Source organism: Eptatretus burgeri, chromosome 12, assembly GCF_056783735.1.
Source record: "Eptatretus burgeri isolate ZD-2024b chromosome 12, Ebu_testis_v1, whole genome shotgun sequence".
NCBI lineage: Eukaryota > Metazoa > Chordata > Myxini > Myxiniformes > Myxinidae > Eptatretus > Eptatretus burgeri.
Genome location: NC_140972.1, coordinates 61,175,426 through 61,189,270, shown reverse-complemented (window position 1 = coordinate 61,189,270; position 13,845 = coordinate 61,175,426). Strand labels below are relative to the sequence as shown.

Below are 13,845 nucleotides of genomic sequence, written 5' to 3'. Positions count from 1 at the left end.
GAAATCAGTCAATTGCTATAAGTTAAGGTTATATCTTCAAGTAACATAGCTTTTGTAAGTACTTACCAGTACATAATATATGTGTTTGAATGTATGTATATGTCTGGATGTGTGGGGTGTTTATATGTGTGGGGTGTTTGTGTGTGTGTGTGTGTGTGTGTGTGTGTGTGTGTGTGTGTGTGTGTGTGTGTGTGTGTGTGTGTGTGTGGTGTTTATATGTGTGTGGGTGGGTGTGTGTGTTTGTGTGTGTGGTTATATGTGTGTGTTTGCATGTGTTTGTTGGGTGGTCGCTAGACTACCGTTTTTCTCAGGTTTTCCGTCTGTCTGTTTGTTTGTATGTAATGGACAGCTCTGGAGGCCAGAGGAGTCAACCGATTTTGATGAAACCTGACTGCTAGGTTCATACCAGAATCTAGTTGTATGCTTTTGAGCACCGTTGCTGTGGACACCACCGTTGCCTAGCAACGGGACTTTGAATTTTTTGAAAAAAATCCGAAAAATAATTTTTTTCCCAAAATCAAAAATCGGCTTCCGTGCTTTTATGTGCACTATAATCAACCTCTTTGTCAAACATTTTCAGCCCAATCTGTCAAAAACGGTATGACTCGTATGCAATTATATAGCGACCACCTATGTCACCTACTGGTGTGTGTGTGTGTGTGTGTGTGTGTGTGTGTGTGTGTGTGTGTGTGTGTGTGTGTGTGTGTGTGTGTGTGTGTGTGTGTGTGTGTTTTGTTATGTCTGGCTTCCTCCTTGGGATTGTGGTGCAGTCATTGGTCTTTATTTTGATTTATCATTCTACTCGCAGGGTATGCTTACATATTGTGTAAGCCACTGGCTATCTGTAAAGCTATCTGTAAAGCTAAAAATGTAAAATTTCCTGAGCCAAACTTATTGCACATCCATTAACTTATCGACCAAAAAGGAAGTGCTGTACAGATGAACGTGGCCAGTGCAAAAGTCGGACAAAGGGAAACTCAGGGATCAAAAGGCATTGTGGGCTAAAAAATAAAAATGGTTGGAGAGACATTAGGAGCAGGTGTTCCAACGTGCCTCGAGCAGAGCGTGCATGTACACGCGAAGAAACAAACTTCAAGAAGATTGAAGTGATCGTTCCACTTTGCTTCAACAGCTGAAAATCAGATTATATCTATTTTTCCTCTGCAAATGAGCCTCTGATAAAAGAAACCTAATTCATTCGTCACCTACAATGTGGGAGATGGAGAATGGCAGGCCAAATGGTACAGCAACAGTACTTTCAGCTGAAGTGAGTGATCAAGCATGGAGGAGGTTCTGAAACACAAGTGACAAACGGCTTGAAAACAACGAAGCCATTGGTCGTACATCATATGAGTTTCCTTGGAAGGAAATTCAATGCACGAGAAGGCCATTAGGCTCATCGAGGATGTGCTGTGATTGCCAACCTGTCCTATTTCAATGCCGATCGCCAAGCAAGGAAGCAGCAAGTACCATTTTATAAGTCTTCGGTAGGACTCGGTCGGGGTTTGAACCATCGACCTCGCAGACTCGGTGGATGCTCGGACCATTATGTCACCGAGCACTTGTGACATAATTATAAAATTTATTATTTGCTTCCTTATAGGAATTTTGACGGATTAGGAGGAGGATTAGCAAGATGAGATGCAACATAAAGTTGCCTTAAGATGTGTGTAAGGCAGGTGTGAAGATACAAGAGCAGAGGCAGCGTAACCCAAACCACATTCTATACAGAGGGTGGATTGGGGGGGGAGGCAGGGGGCCTGCAGGGCTTCAGCACTCTTTTAAGAAAAAGAAAGAGAAAGAGGACAAGGCACATGATGGAGATGTTACACATTTCATCTGCACAGATGTGGGAGGAGTGGGAGATGGAGGTGAAGGGGAGTACAATTCCTGATAGAACATAGCACTTTCCCACACTTTTCAAATCTATCTCTCTCTCTCTCTCTCTCTCTCTCTGTCTCTGTCTCTCTCTGTCTCTCTCTCTCACACCCGAGGCTGTGGAGCATGAGAAGAGGGATCATTAGCCAGGTCATTCTGTGACCAAATTATATATTTGTCTTTGCTCCGGCAAGGCACACTTGTGCTGAGTTCCCTGCGGCACTTACGGAACTTTTGCCCTGACAGTCCATCACATTCACAAAGCATGTGGAATCCATCAGCAATAGAGATAGCCGTGAGGTGTGCGTTTCACATCCAGGCAGTGGTGCAATTGCCATTTTGCAGTCCAGGCCTCATGTACAAACAATCTGGATCAGAAGAGGTTTTCATAAGTCATTGACTGAGCATGGATCCACCAATGGAACTTGGGGGCTGGAGCCCACCACCCAACCTCCACTTGTAAAACGAGTGGGGTAAGCCCCACATTGTTCTTGTGGGGCCGTTACTTCTCCAGAAAAGTAAAGAATCCAGGCCACCAATTATTACATTTACAACATCACCCGAGGTCAAACTGTTTGTAAAAAAAGAAAGAAAACCTTCAGCAAATGCAAATAAACACCATTCCAGTAACAAAATAGACATACCACAATGTTTTCTTGCAGCAGTTAATATGCAGACCGTTAAGATTTCAGTTCTGATCCATTTCTAAGACGCCAAAGATGGGGACGGAGAGACTTTTTTCTTTGTTTGCCTTAAAGTTGTAACTGCAGCCTCAATAAAACTGCACCGAGATATTCACAGTGTTAACATATTTTACCAAAGGCCATTGATCTTAAAAGTGGTGATGACACACATGAGACAAATAATCCGTAAACATTTCCAAAACCAACATAACTTAAAAGAATACCTAAGTGCACCTCCTATGGTTTCACATTTCGGGGTCTCGCAGGATGGCTCAGAGGCAGCGGGCTCACCTTCTGAGCTACTCAGGTTCACAGGCAGGGTGGTGCACCTATGAGCATGCCACCAATTGGATGGGATGTTAAGCTGGATGTCTTGTCCACGAACATTTTCCGGTAGATGTTAAAGATCCGACAGTGTCTTTTGCAAGAGTAGGTAAATTGTGTGAATCACCTTCATGAGGTGCTCGGAAGACCTAGTGCACAACCAGTAGTGAAGAGTTAACTGCCAAAGAGCAAGAGAGGGTCCCATGAAGAAGAGGGGAGAGAGAGAGAGACAGAGACAGAGACAGAGACAGAGACAGAGACAGAGACAGAGACAGAGACAGAGAGAGAGAGAGAGAGAGACAGAGACAGAGACAGAGACAGAGACAGAGACAGAGACAGAGACAGAGACAGAGACAGAGACAGAGAGAGAGAGAGAGAGAGAGAGAGAGAGAGAGAGAGAGAGAGAGACAGAGACAGAGACAGAGACAGAGACAGAGACAGAGACAGAGACAGAGAGAGAGAGAGAGAGAGAGAGAGAGAGAGAGAGAGAGAGAGAGAGAGAGAGAGATATGCCACCTTCCTGGCTTTCTTTTCCAAATCCACTTGGTTTTCAAAATGAGACTTAAGATTCTCGTACTTCTTTCCTTTAATAAGGACTCAATTCCCAACTAGAATGACAATGCCAGTAGTTTTGCAAGCTTGTGTAAATGTGGGATACCATTTATGTAAATTATATTGTAATTAAATTTCTGTTCCAGGGTATAATTTTCGAATTTCATTATTGTTCCACAAATGTTGTGCTGCTCGCATTCATATATTTTTCAGTTCACTGTGTCTACCAGGAGGCTTCCTTTGCACATATTCAATTAAAATTCGTTATCCTCACCTCTTTTGTCACTGTTATGGTGCTGTCTTAAAGAGGATCATTCCAAATCAATCAAATCATCCATGGATGCTACAAGACTGCTTCCTGAACCTTTGAATAGTTTTGGTTGAAACGTTGTGGACTTCACTTTGTTGGCTTCTTCAACATTTGGATATGAATAATAAAAGCATTTAAACTTAATTGTTTGTGCTTTATTTATAGGCCAACACCCATCCCCGCACCTCTACTTTTAAATTTCCTGTAAGAGTGCCAGTAATTGACTAAGCCTTAGAAACTCTCTGCTCGCTTGAAGAGGAGAAAAATAAATATATGAAAGAGTCCACACTTATAGAAAGGACCATTTGGGCCAAATTATTAACCACCATACAGGAGTCATGAATTTGGTTCCTGTGCACACATCAAAATTGTAAAAGAGGATCATTTAAGATCCTGTCAAGATCTTATAAATCATTTATGAGCATGAGGAGCTCATCAATGATTTATAAGATCTTGACAGCTGTGGGAAAAGACACCCACATTTTTTGGAAATTCGGCAGCATAGCTTCTGTGCTCAGATCAAATCCAAGTGTTGTGTACAGTTTTGTAAACAGAGGGGTAAGTAGAGAGAGCGAGAGAGAGAGAGAGAGAGAGAGAGAGAGAGAGAGAGAGAGAGAGAGAGAGAGAGAGAGAGAGAGAGAGAGAGAGAGAGAGAGAGAGAGAGAGAGAGAGAGAGAGAGAGAGAGAGAGAGAGAGAGAGAGAGAGAGAGAGAGAGAGAGAGAGAGAGAGAGAGAGAGAGAGAGAGAGAGAGAGAGAGAGAGAGAGAGAGAGAGAGAGAGAGAGAGAGAGAGAGAGAGAGAGAGAGAGAGAGAGAGAGAGAGAGAGAGAGAGAGAGAGAGAGAGAGAGAGAGAGAGAGAGAGAGAGAGAGATAGATATCCAAAGAAAATACAGTGCAAAGGTCATCCTGACTCACAAAAGCCAAAACAAAACAAGCAGTCATGACCATCAATTTTCTGTTTCACGACTTAAGATACAAGGTGTAATAACGGTGCAACACATTCACGGAAGAAATGTCCCTGAAAGCCAAAACTCTAAATCATGAGCGAAAGGCCAATAACTGAAAAGACTTCACGCGAACTAGCGATTGCAGTAAATATTCCAGCCTTGCAGAGTCATGAAATGATGAGACAAACAGAAATACTTTTGATGGAAAGAGAAATAAAAAATAAAAAAGAGAGGTTTCAACAGCATCAATGTGAGAGAATGAGACACAAAATAAAATAAACAGAACAAATGAGAAAAAAAGGTACAAAACCTTCTTGGATGCCATTGTGGAGTACGGTGGGGGACAAGATTCCTCCTGTCGGGAAAACCGTTGGAAGATATACCTCCTGTATTTGTACATCCTCCTTAATTCCTTATCTTAGTATACTGAACATTTTAAAAACACAAACACCTTCACTGCTGTGGAACCAGGAACCAGGTCCCACACCAGCTATTGCCACGGGGAACCTGACCAACAGGATGTGCCTGCCACACACCATCCTCCTGCCTTTGGTCCAAAATAGCGGATCTGGGAAAGATTAAAGATTTTACCTCCATCACCGAAGGTGGACAGGGGTTATGTTTTCACCCCTGTCCATTTGTCTGTTACCAGGATATCTCAAAAAAGTTGTGGACAGATTCAGATGAAATTTGGTGGACAGCTTGTGGGTGTGTGACGAGGACATATCAATTCAATTTCGGTAAAGATCTAGATATGGATATGAGAATTATTAAAGTGATTCTTCACCATTGAGAGGTGGGGCCAAAAACGATATATCGCACGATATCTCAAAAAGTTGTGGACAGATTCGGACAAAACTTGGTGGACACGGGTGTGTGACAAGGAAGAATTGATTCAATTTTGGTGAAGATGCGGATACAATAATTTATTATTACCTCTGCCACCGAAGGTGAAGGAGGTAATGTTTTCACCCCCTTTTTGTCTGTTTGTTTGTTACTTGCAAAATCAAAGATTTTTCAAGTATATTGGTCAGTCGATTTTGTTATTCTGTCTGTTGTCAATCGCCTGCAGGTCACAATTCTAAGCCGATCATCATGAAACTTTACCAAGCTGTAGAGGTAGTCTCGACTGAGAACCCTCCTGATTTTGAGGTCAAAGGTCATTTTGAGGTCAAGTTTCTAAAATTGTCATCTTTCATCCAATTGACTTGAAAATCAAACAGCAATTGCATAGTGCATTACTGACGTGGGAAACCAACTATTTTTGAGACCAAATAGGTCAACTCAATGGCAAACATCTATAATTATAGATGTTTATTATATATTATAGATATAATTAATTATAGATATAATTATAGATGAAAATTGATGATTATAATCATCAATTTTCAACTGAAAGATCATCAATTGACTGAAAGATCTTTTGGTCCATGTTGATCTCCAAAATAATTGGCTCGGTGTATCTCAGTAACCTGAAATATCAATCCTCTTCAATTTTCAAGTCAATCGGATGAAAATTGAGGATTTTAAATAATAGTGATTTTAATAGTTCACTATTATTTAAAGAGAGAGACCTTTTGCCCTCAAAAAGGGCTATTGTTACTTAATTAATTATTATTAACAGCTATTATCAATAGTAATTTATATCCGCATCTTCACCAAAATTGACAATTAAGATCGTCAATTTTAATCTTAATGAAATGGACAATTTGATGTATCCAGGCAACCTTTGGAGAGGGCGGTGGATTTTGCAAGTATTGTGCTCTGCATGATGTCTTTATCTTGTCACTTGCAAAATCAAAGATTTTTCAAGTATATTGGTCAGTCGATTTTGTTATCCTGTCTGTTTGTCTGTCTGTTATCGCCTACATGTCACAATTTTAAACTGATCCTCCCGAAACTTCACCACATGGGAGAGTTTGCCATAAGGAAGAAGCCTATTGTTTTTGAGGGCAAAAGGTCAACAACTTAGGTGAGATTTCTAAAATCCTCAATTTTCATCCAATTGATTTGAAATTTGAAGAGGATTTATATGTCATACTACTGAATTCAACTAGCCAATTATTTTTGAGGTCAACATACACCAAAAGGTCAACAACTTAGGTGAGATTTCAAAATTCCTCAATTTTCATCCATCCAGCCATCCATCCATTGGGACCATACTCTGTGCAGAACGTTGGTGCTGCCGAAGTAGTCTCCTGAGCTATTGGACACAATACTGGACAGGTCACCACTCCGGCACAGTATACCAGCATGCTGGCACTCATTTTTGCTGACCTCGGAAGGATGACAGGCAGAGTCAACCCCACCTCGTATTAATTCAACAGCCGAGTGGGATTTGAACTCAGGATCCGAGGATCCCAAGCCCACCACCCTCACCATTAAGCCAACACCAGGCATAATTTTCATCCGGTTCACTTGAAATTTGAAGAGGATTTATATTTTATGTCAATGAATTCAACCACCAATTAGTTTTGAGGTCAACATCGACCAAAAGGTCAACATAGGTCAAACGGTCAACAACTGAGGTGAGATTTCTAAAATCCTCAATTTTCATCAGATTGACTTGAAATTTGAAGAGGATTGATATTTCAGGTTAATGAATACACTGAGCCAATTATTTTGGAGATCAACATGAACCAAAAGGTCAACAGGCCCAAGGTCAACAACTAAGGTGGTATTTCTAAAATCCTCAATTTCTAAAATCACTTGAAATTTGAAGAGTTGCATATTTGGTCGTTTAATTCAACCACCAATTATTTTTGAGGTCAAATTTGTTTTATGGATTTTGCAAATATCGTGCTCTGCACGATGTCTTTTTCTTGGAGGCATGTGCTCTACCGAGTGCCCTTCTAGTTTTTCTAAGTAGTGGGGCAACTTAGCTAAATATAGCATAACAATTGTGCATTTTGCGAGGAAAGCACCAAATTTGGCACACTAGTAGCCTATCATATCATGAACAGATTTGGATATTGGGCCATCTTAAATCTAGCCGCTGATGGCTGTGGCAGCCATCTTCCACTGCCATCAAAAATTTTGAGATGGCCCAATATCCAAATCTGTTCATAATATAATAGGCTACTAGTGTGCCAAATTTGGTGCTTTCCACACAAAATGCACAATTGTTATGCTAAGTTGCCCCACTAAAGTGATTCTTCAGCATTGTGAGATGCAGATCCAGCCTGTCAGTGGGATACAAAACATAAACTGTTCAGCCTGTTGGAGGTATGTGCTCTCCCATGTGCATTCTAGTTATTATTTAAAATTATACCATCAGTCAGAGGGACCTCTGGTGCAGATATTCAGGACACTGAACAATCCCAGGAGCTACAATGGACAATTATAAAGAGATCGTTATTCTTAGCCAGTCACCAATATATGTTTAATCTTTGTTAATACAACGTTCACCTAATTGTCCCTCCCATAAATGAATGCCTTCATGGTGTGATTCCTGATGTCCTGAATACCCTGCCCACACCCTGCCTGTTTGACCCTGCTGATTGCCCCCCCCTCCCCCATTCCCATTGAGTGGATGTCAGGTTGACTTTGAGTTTGTGGTATAACTGGGGTTGGTATCAGGCAAGGTGAGTCTGCAAGTTTGGCAATTCGAAAAATCATTGTTTTACTGAAAATGGAAAGAAGAAAGAAACATCACTTCACATTCACGGAAGTTGATCTGAAAACACCTAAATATTCTGGCAAACTCATACCTGGGTAGTTTTGTCTAACATCATATCGGACCCTGTCATGAAAACCACAGCACCTGATCTAATGTACACCCAGTAACTTGCATCCATAAGACCAGACATGTGGTTACGTATTTGCCTCTTCGGATTGGAAACCAAATGTCAGAAGCACTTTCTCAATGACAACTCAATTATCTCCGATAAACCCCGACGATCTGCTCTTTAAAAGAAAAAAGTACTTTGCTTCCTGTTGGAAAGTTCACGTCAAATGTGGAGAATTCCTACCCAGGCTTTGCAAGGTTGCAGTCAAAACCATCCAGGGTAGCTTTTAAACATTTCTTCAGGGTAGCAAAATTCAACACTGGGTCATGAAATAAAACCGCAAAATATACGTTTCTCATACAATACAGTCATGTGAGAATAACCTCATTTGTTGAGCAAACAAATCTGGAATCATGATGGCTCATTTGTTTGGAAATATTTCACTATACAAGGTTCTAGGTTCATGGAGGAGTTAAATGAGAAAGGGCAGCAGGTTAGCAAACTACCATGAAGGGTTTTTGATGGACGTACAGAAGGGCACACAACGAAACAATGACACAGTTGGGAGGATTATGAGATGAAGAGGCAACTAGGTGGACTTTTGGAGGTAAGGGGTTCTCGAGGAACATGTGCAACCTGGCTGGGGTATCTTTGGGAGGGCAGTGGTAGAAGATGGCAGGAGCAAGGCGAGATGGAGACATGTATAAAACAAGCCGGTAGGCGACATGGGTGGTCGTGACATAATTGCATACTAGTCATACAGTTTTTGACGGATCGGGCTGAAATTTTTTGACAAAGAGGTTGATTATAGTGCGCATAAAAGCCTGGAAGCCCATTTTTGATTTTCTAAAAAAATATATTTTTAATGATTTTTCAAACATTTCAAAGTCCCGTTGCTAGGCAACGGTGGTGTCCATAGCAACGGTGCTCAAAAGCATAGAACTAGATCATGGCATGAACCTACCTTTTAAGTTTCATCAAAATCGGATGACTCCTCTGGCCTCCAGAGCTGTCCATTACATACAAACAAACAAACAAACAAAAAAATGACGGTAAATAGACACCCTATTTTTGAAGGACTACCATTTGAAAAATAAAACCTAAATCAAAAATCGGCTCGAGTAAAATTTTCTAAATATCTCGAAGTGTTTCATTCCGAAGTCTCATTTCTCCACATTCAAAACTGTAGGACAAGTATTGAAAATACCGTATGCGGTCTTTTGGCCGCTGCATAGCAACGGGTGGTTGCTTAGAAACGAAACTCAAACGCGCACATTCCCAGCCCATATGGTACCTGTTCGCCAAGTTTCATCGAAATCGGTTTGCTGGTTTGTGCTGTGGAGCCTCGTGTTGCACACACACACACACACACACACACACACACACACACACACACACACACACACACACACACACACACACACACACACACACACACACACACACGGAAAACCCGACAATAAGGGTACTCTAGCGAACACCCAATAGAGAGCCAACCAACCTGCTACCGGTGAGAGAGTGACAGTCCTTGGGAATTTGCCTTCGGTCTTGAGATTCCAACGGTGTGGAAGCCCTTCTTGTCAAATACCTCAAGAGGAGCAAGGTGGGAGTCAGGAGCACCAGTCGAGTCAGAGTGGGGAGCTCCACATAAATACTCCATGGAGCTCCATATGGAATGCCCGTGATGAGCTTAGCTCTACGGAGAATACCCAGAAAATGACTACCCTTTTATGCCAATTTGGAGATACGACCTGAAGACATGTTAAAAAGGTTATAGCAGATAGTGAGGGCAAGACATTACAGGAACTGCACCGCTTCCCGTGGAGGCCCAGAGAAGTGGACTGGACAGTTTGATCAACGAATCCAAATGTGAAGAGAAGGTGTAACTTGCCAGCGTCAAATGTCGTGTTCCTAGAAGCAGACCAGTGGTTTTATCTTGCCTAAGTCTGATGAAAGGGACTCATTCAAACACTTAAACATCAATGATTAACCTAATCTGCAAACAACCACATTTCGTGACATCATCTGATCAATTTGCATATTCTACCTTTTGCTCTTTCACTTATTTCACATAAATATTAATCTATTCACACTCCAAGTTCTCACTTCCTCTGTGCCCATGGAATTTCAAGAGATGCCTTCGAAAACTTTAAAAAATGCCAAATCGGTTATGACTAATGGTAGTGGTTGAATGAAATCTCACAGAATGCAAACTCAAATCCACCTGAACGCAGAGCAGTAGTCGGGATTTGGATTTTATGCTTTACTACAAACCAAGGTAGCCTCAAGAGGGCCACCATGTCACCATCGGATTAAAAGTTTCCTGGTCTGGTCTCCATGTGATACGAGTCCACATATTGTGGTCGACTCAATGCTCTCAGGGAAACTTCGAAGGATACTGAAATGGGGAGCAATGGCCCCAACCCCCCCCCCCCTAATTTGTTACTGTACTATGTAATGCATCAAGTACATCGACCTAAGAGCTCCTTGATACCAACACAAACATCATGCTTCAGAAACGTTCTCGACGGACTGAACGTCGCTGTCACACAAGGTGATGAAAGACCTTTTTGGAGGCGTTATCGCATTGAGGAACAAGTGGAAGCCACAATCGGTACTAATCTTGTAAGCACTATGGATGAGGTGGAAAAATAAAAAAAAAATCCCACTCCCGGGAAAGACAGTGGAGTTGCTCTGAAGAATGAGTCACTTCCTGCACACGACAGGTCACAGTGTTCTAGCAGTGTCCATAAATTGTGGTCCCGTGTGGAATTGCATGCTGGTCCAGCAAGCTACAAACTGAACAGTGTAATAAGAAAATAAATAAATAAAGAAGACACTTGCTCTGCCCATGAGGCCTTTTTCAAGCTGGGAGGAAGTCGGTTGAACATGATTTCAGTCCTGCCTCAAATTTATGACGGAGAGTTTCGGCAGCAAGGAACATTTTTATTTTCCCCTATCTATGCTGGGAGCTTTTCAAAATGAATGTTTCTGTGCTGGTATAAAGAGGTTGCTGAACGAAATGCATTGAAGACAACGGATACGATTGAATTTTTTTTTTTGTTAGACGTGGCAAATAAAGCGAAAATAAAGGATTGCAGAAGGAATCAGCCCCTCGAGTCCGTGCCATTACACGCCCGAGCAAAAGTGCGGAGACTTTACTGTTCTCGATAATACGGAAGGACAAGACACAACTGCAGACTGACTGATCGATTGCAGATGGGATCCTACATGTATAACGGATGGATCACACAATTCACGGACAAGTCACGGATGCAAACCAAGACAATGGCAAACTAACCCAACCTGTCCAGGTACAGATTGTCTATATGTTCCATTGGCTTTTAGATAAACATCCAGTTCCTATTTCAACTGATATATTGTCCCCGTCTCTCCTGTCCGAGTCACAAAACTCAGCAATCCATTCCAAATACCTTCCTCCTCTTCTCTACGTCAAAGTTATATTAGCAGAAGTGCTGTGTCTATTTTGTTGGCAGAGGAAGAAAGAAGGGTAGAGGGAGAGAAAGGGGGGGTTTAAGGTGGAGGATATTATAAAATTTAAGAGAAACGTGGATGACAAGAGAAACCCATTCCCAGAAATGGGGATAAATCAACAATGAAATGGGATTCAAAGGCATGACATGAAGGATACGCATATCTTTTGCCAAGACCTCAGCCAGAAGGGTGAAGTAGATGGACTAACCCTAACGAAGTCAATTTTAATGGACTAACCCTTGTCTGGTAGATCTAGTGGGTGTGCCAAGGTCATGAACAGAAGAAGACCTGCATGGCTGACAGAAGTTTCTGAATATTTTTGACAGAGTGTGCACATTGCATGGGGGTAAGGACCAGGGGTATTGTGGAGGAGGGGAGGGGATGGGTCACCAAATTGGGGTTGTCTCAGTAGAGGTGACCCCTCTTTCCTAACATGTATACTAGACACTCAAGAACACCTTTTCATTACTTTCCACAGAGATGGCACCTGTAAAATAACAACTCAGCTCTGCCAATTACTCCGCCAGGTGCTCTCAAAGCTTAGACAGGGGGTAGGTGGAGACAAGACCAGGACAAAAAGAACCCTTAACAGAATGAAGCCCACACTCCGAACTCCTAAAACATCCTGTATTTTTACGACACGACCCGCAAGATGGTCCAAAGTGCTGCACGGGTTTACTTTTCTCTCTGCCACCATGGTGAGACCCTCAAAACAGCTTGCGGCCAACCCATTATTACAGGCACAAAGGCCAGTGGTTGCCCGAGTGGTTAACCAGCAGGGCCAATTTACCACCTCGGTGGTTTTGACACCACGCTTTAAAGACGGAGAGACAAGAATCCTGCCTTTCACATCCCCCGGGATGCTGTCCACCTTGTTGCTCGTAGGTCGCTTAATGGAGACCACAGCTGCGACAGGCATTCCGGTGCATATGCAGCCTGTTTTGTGAGGTGAACAAAGGATGAAGAAACTTTGAGGTAATCAACGCTTTTATTTAAATAAAACAAGGAATGCGGGAATAAGAGGAGTACGTGAAAAAAAAAATAAACATTAATTTCAAGGTTGGAAAGAAAAATGAACGAAGAGACTAACTCGCAGGATCCACAAAGGTGAACAAGCCGTAAAAACGAGACGTTTCAAGGTTTCTGGTTTTGTGGGGCACGTGACACCGCCGAGGCTACGGTCACAACTGGGCAGGGCAGTGTAGGAAAACGGGCCGACCATGACCCGATATGAGGTCTCCTCATTCACACAGCTTCATCGTGGAGAGGGTAAAGACCACAAAGGTGAACAAGCCGTAAAAACGAGACGTTTCAAGGTTTCTGGTTTTGTGGGGCACGTGACACCACCCAGGCTACGGTCACAACTGGGCAGGGGAGTGTTGGAAAACGGGCCGACCATGACCCGATATGAGGTCTCCTCATTCACACAGCTTCATCGTGGAGAGGGTAAAGACCACAAAGGGTGCGAATGAAATAAGATTTTCGACGTTTCGGTCGACCCATATATATACTACAATTAGAAATATTGTTAAAATGTATGGCCTAAAGGAAAGACATCAAGGACACACATATGACGACGCACACATCACTTATCACATCAGGGACAGTATGCTGAACGAGCCCTCTGAGTGATCATTTGTGTGTATAAACCACTTTGTGGAACAGCTTGCTTCGAGTCAAGCTGCTCCAGCTCAAATCACGAGGTGTTTTTTTGGAGAAAGTCAAGGCTCGTGGAAGAAAATTAGAAAAATACACACAATGAACAGCAGAAAGTGGGGGTGGCGGTGGGGGGACACTAACAGCGGGGATCAGGGAGAAAATAGAGGGGGACGGACAAATAATGGGTGTGGGAAGGAATGAGGGGATGGGAAGGACAAATGGGGTGGACAACATGGATACAGAAACAAACTCTCAGGCCAGAAAAACTG

At 42.4% G+C, this 13,845-nt stretch overlaps 1 protein-coding gene across 3 annotated transcripts in view; it reads right to left on the bottom strand.

The window, feature by feature from the left end:
* The window catches only part of LOC147015727 (leucine zipper putative tumor suppressor 2 homolog), a 117,698-nt gene that overhangs the window by 101,806 nt on the left and 2,047 nt on the right, over positions 1-13,845 (bottom strand). The window contains exon 2 of one of the 3 annotated variants that reach the window (XM_085848194.1): positions 9,387-9,431. The exons of the other annotated variants lie outside the window; for them this stretch is intronic. The gene's annotated coding sequence lies outside the window, so the exon portion shown is untranslated. The remainder of the gene's footprint in view (positions 1-9,386; positions 9,432-13,845) is intronic. 3 annotated transcript variants of the gene reach the window in all.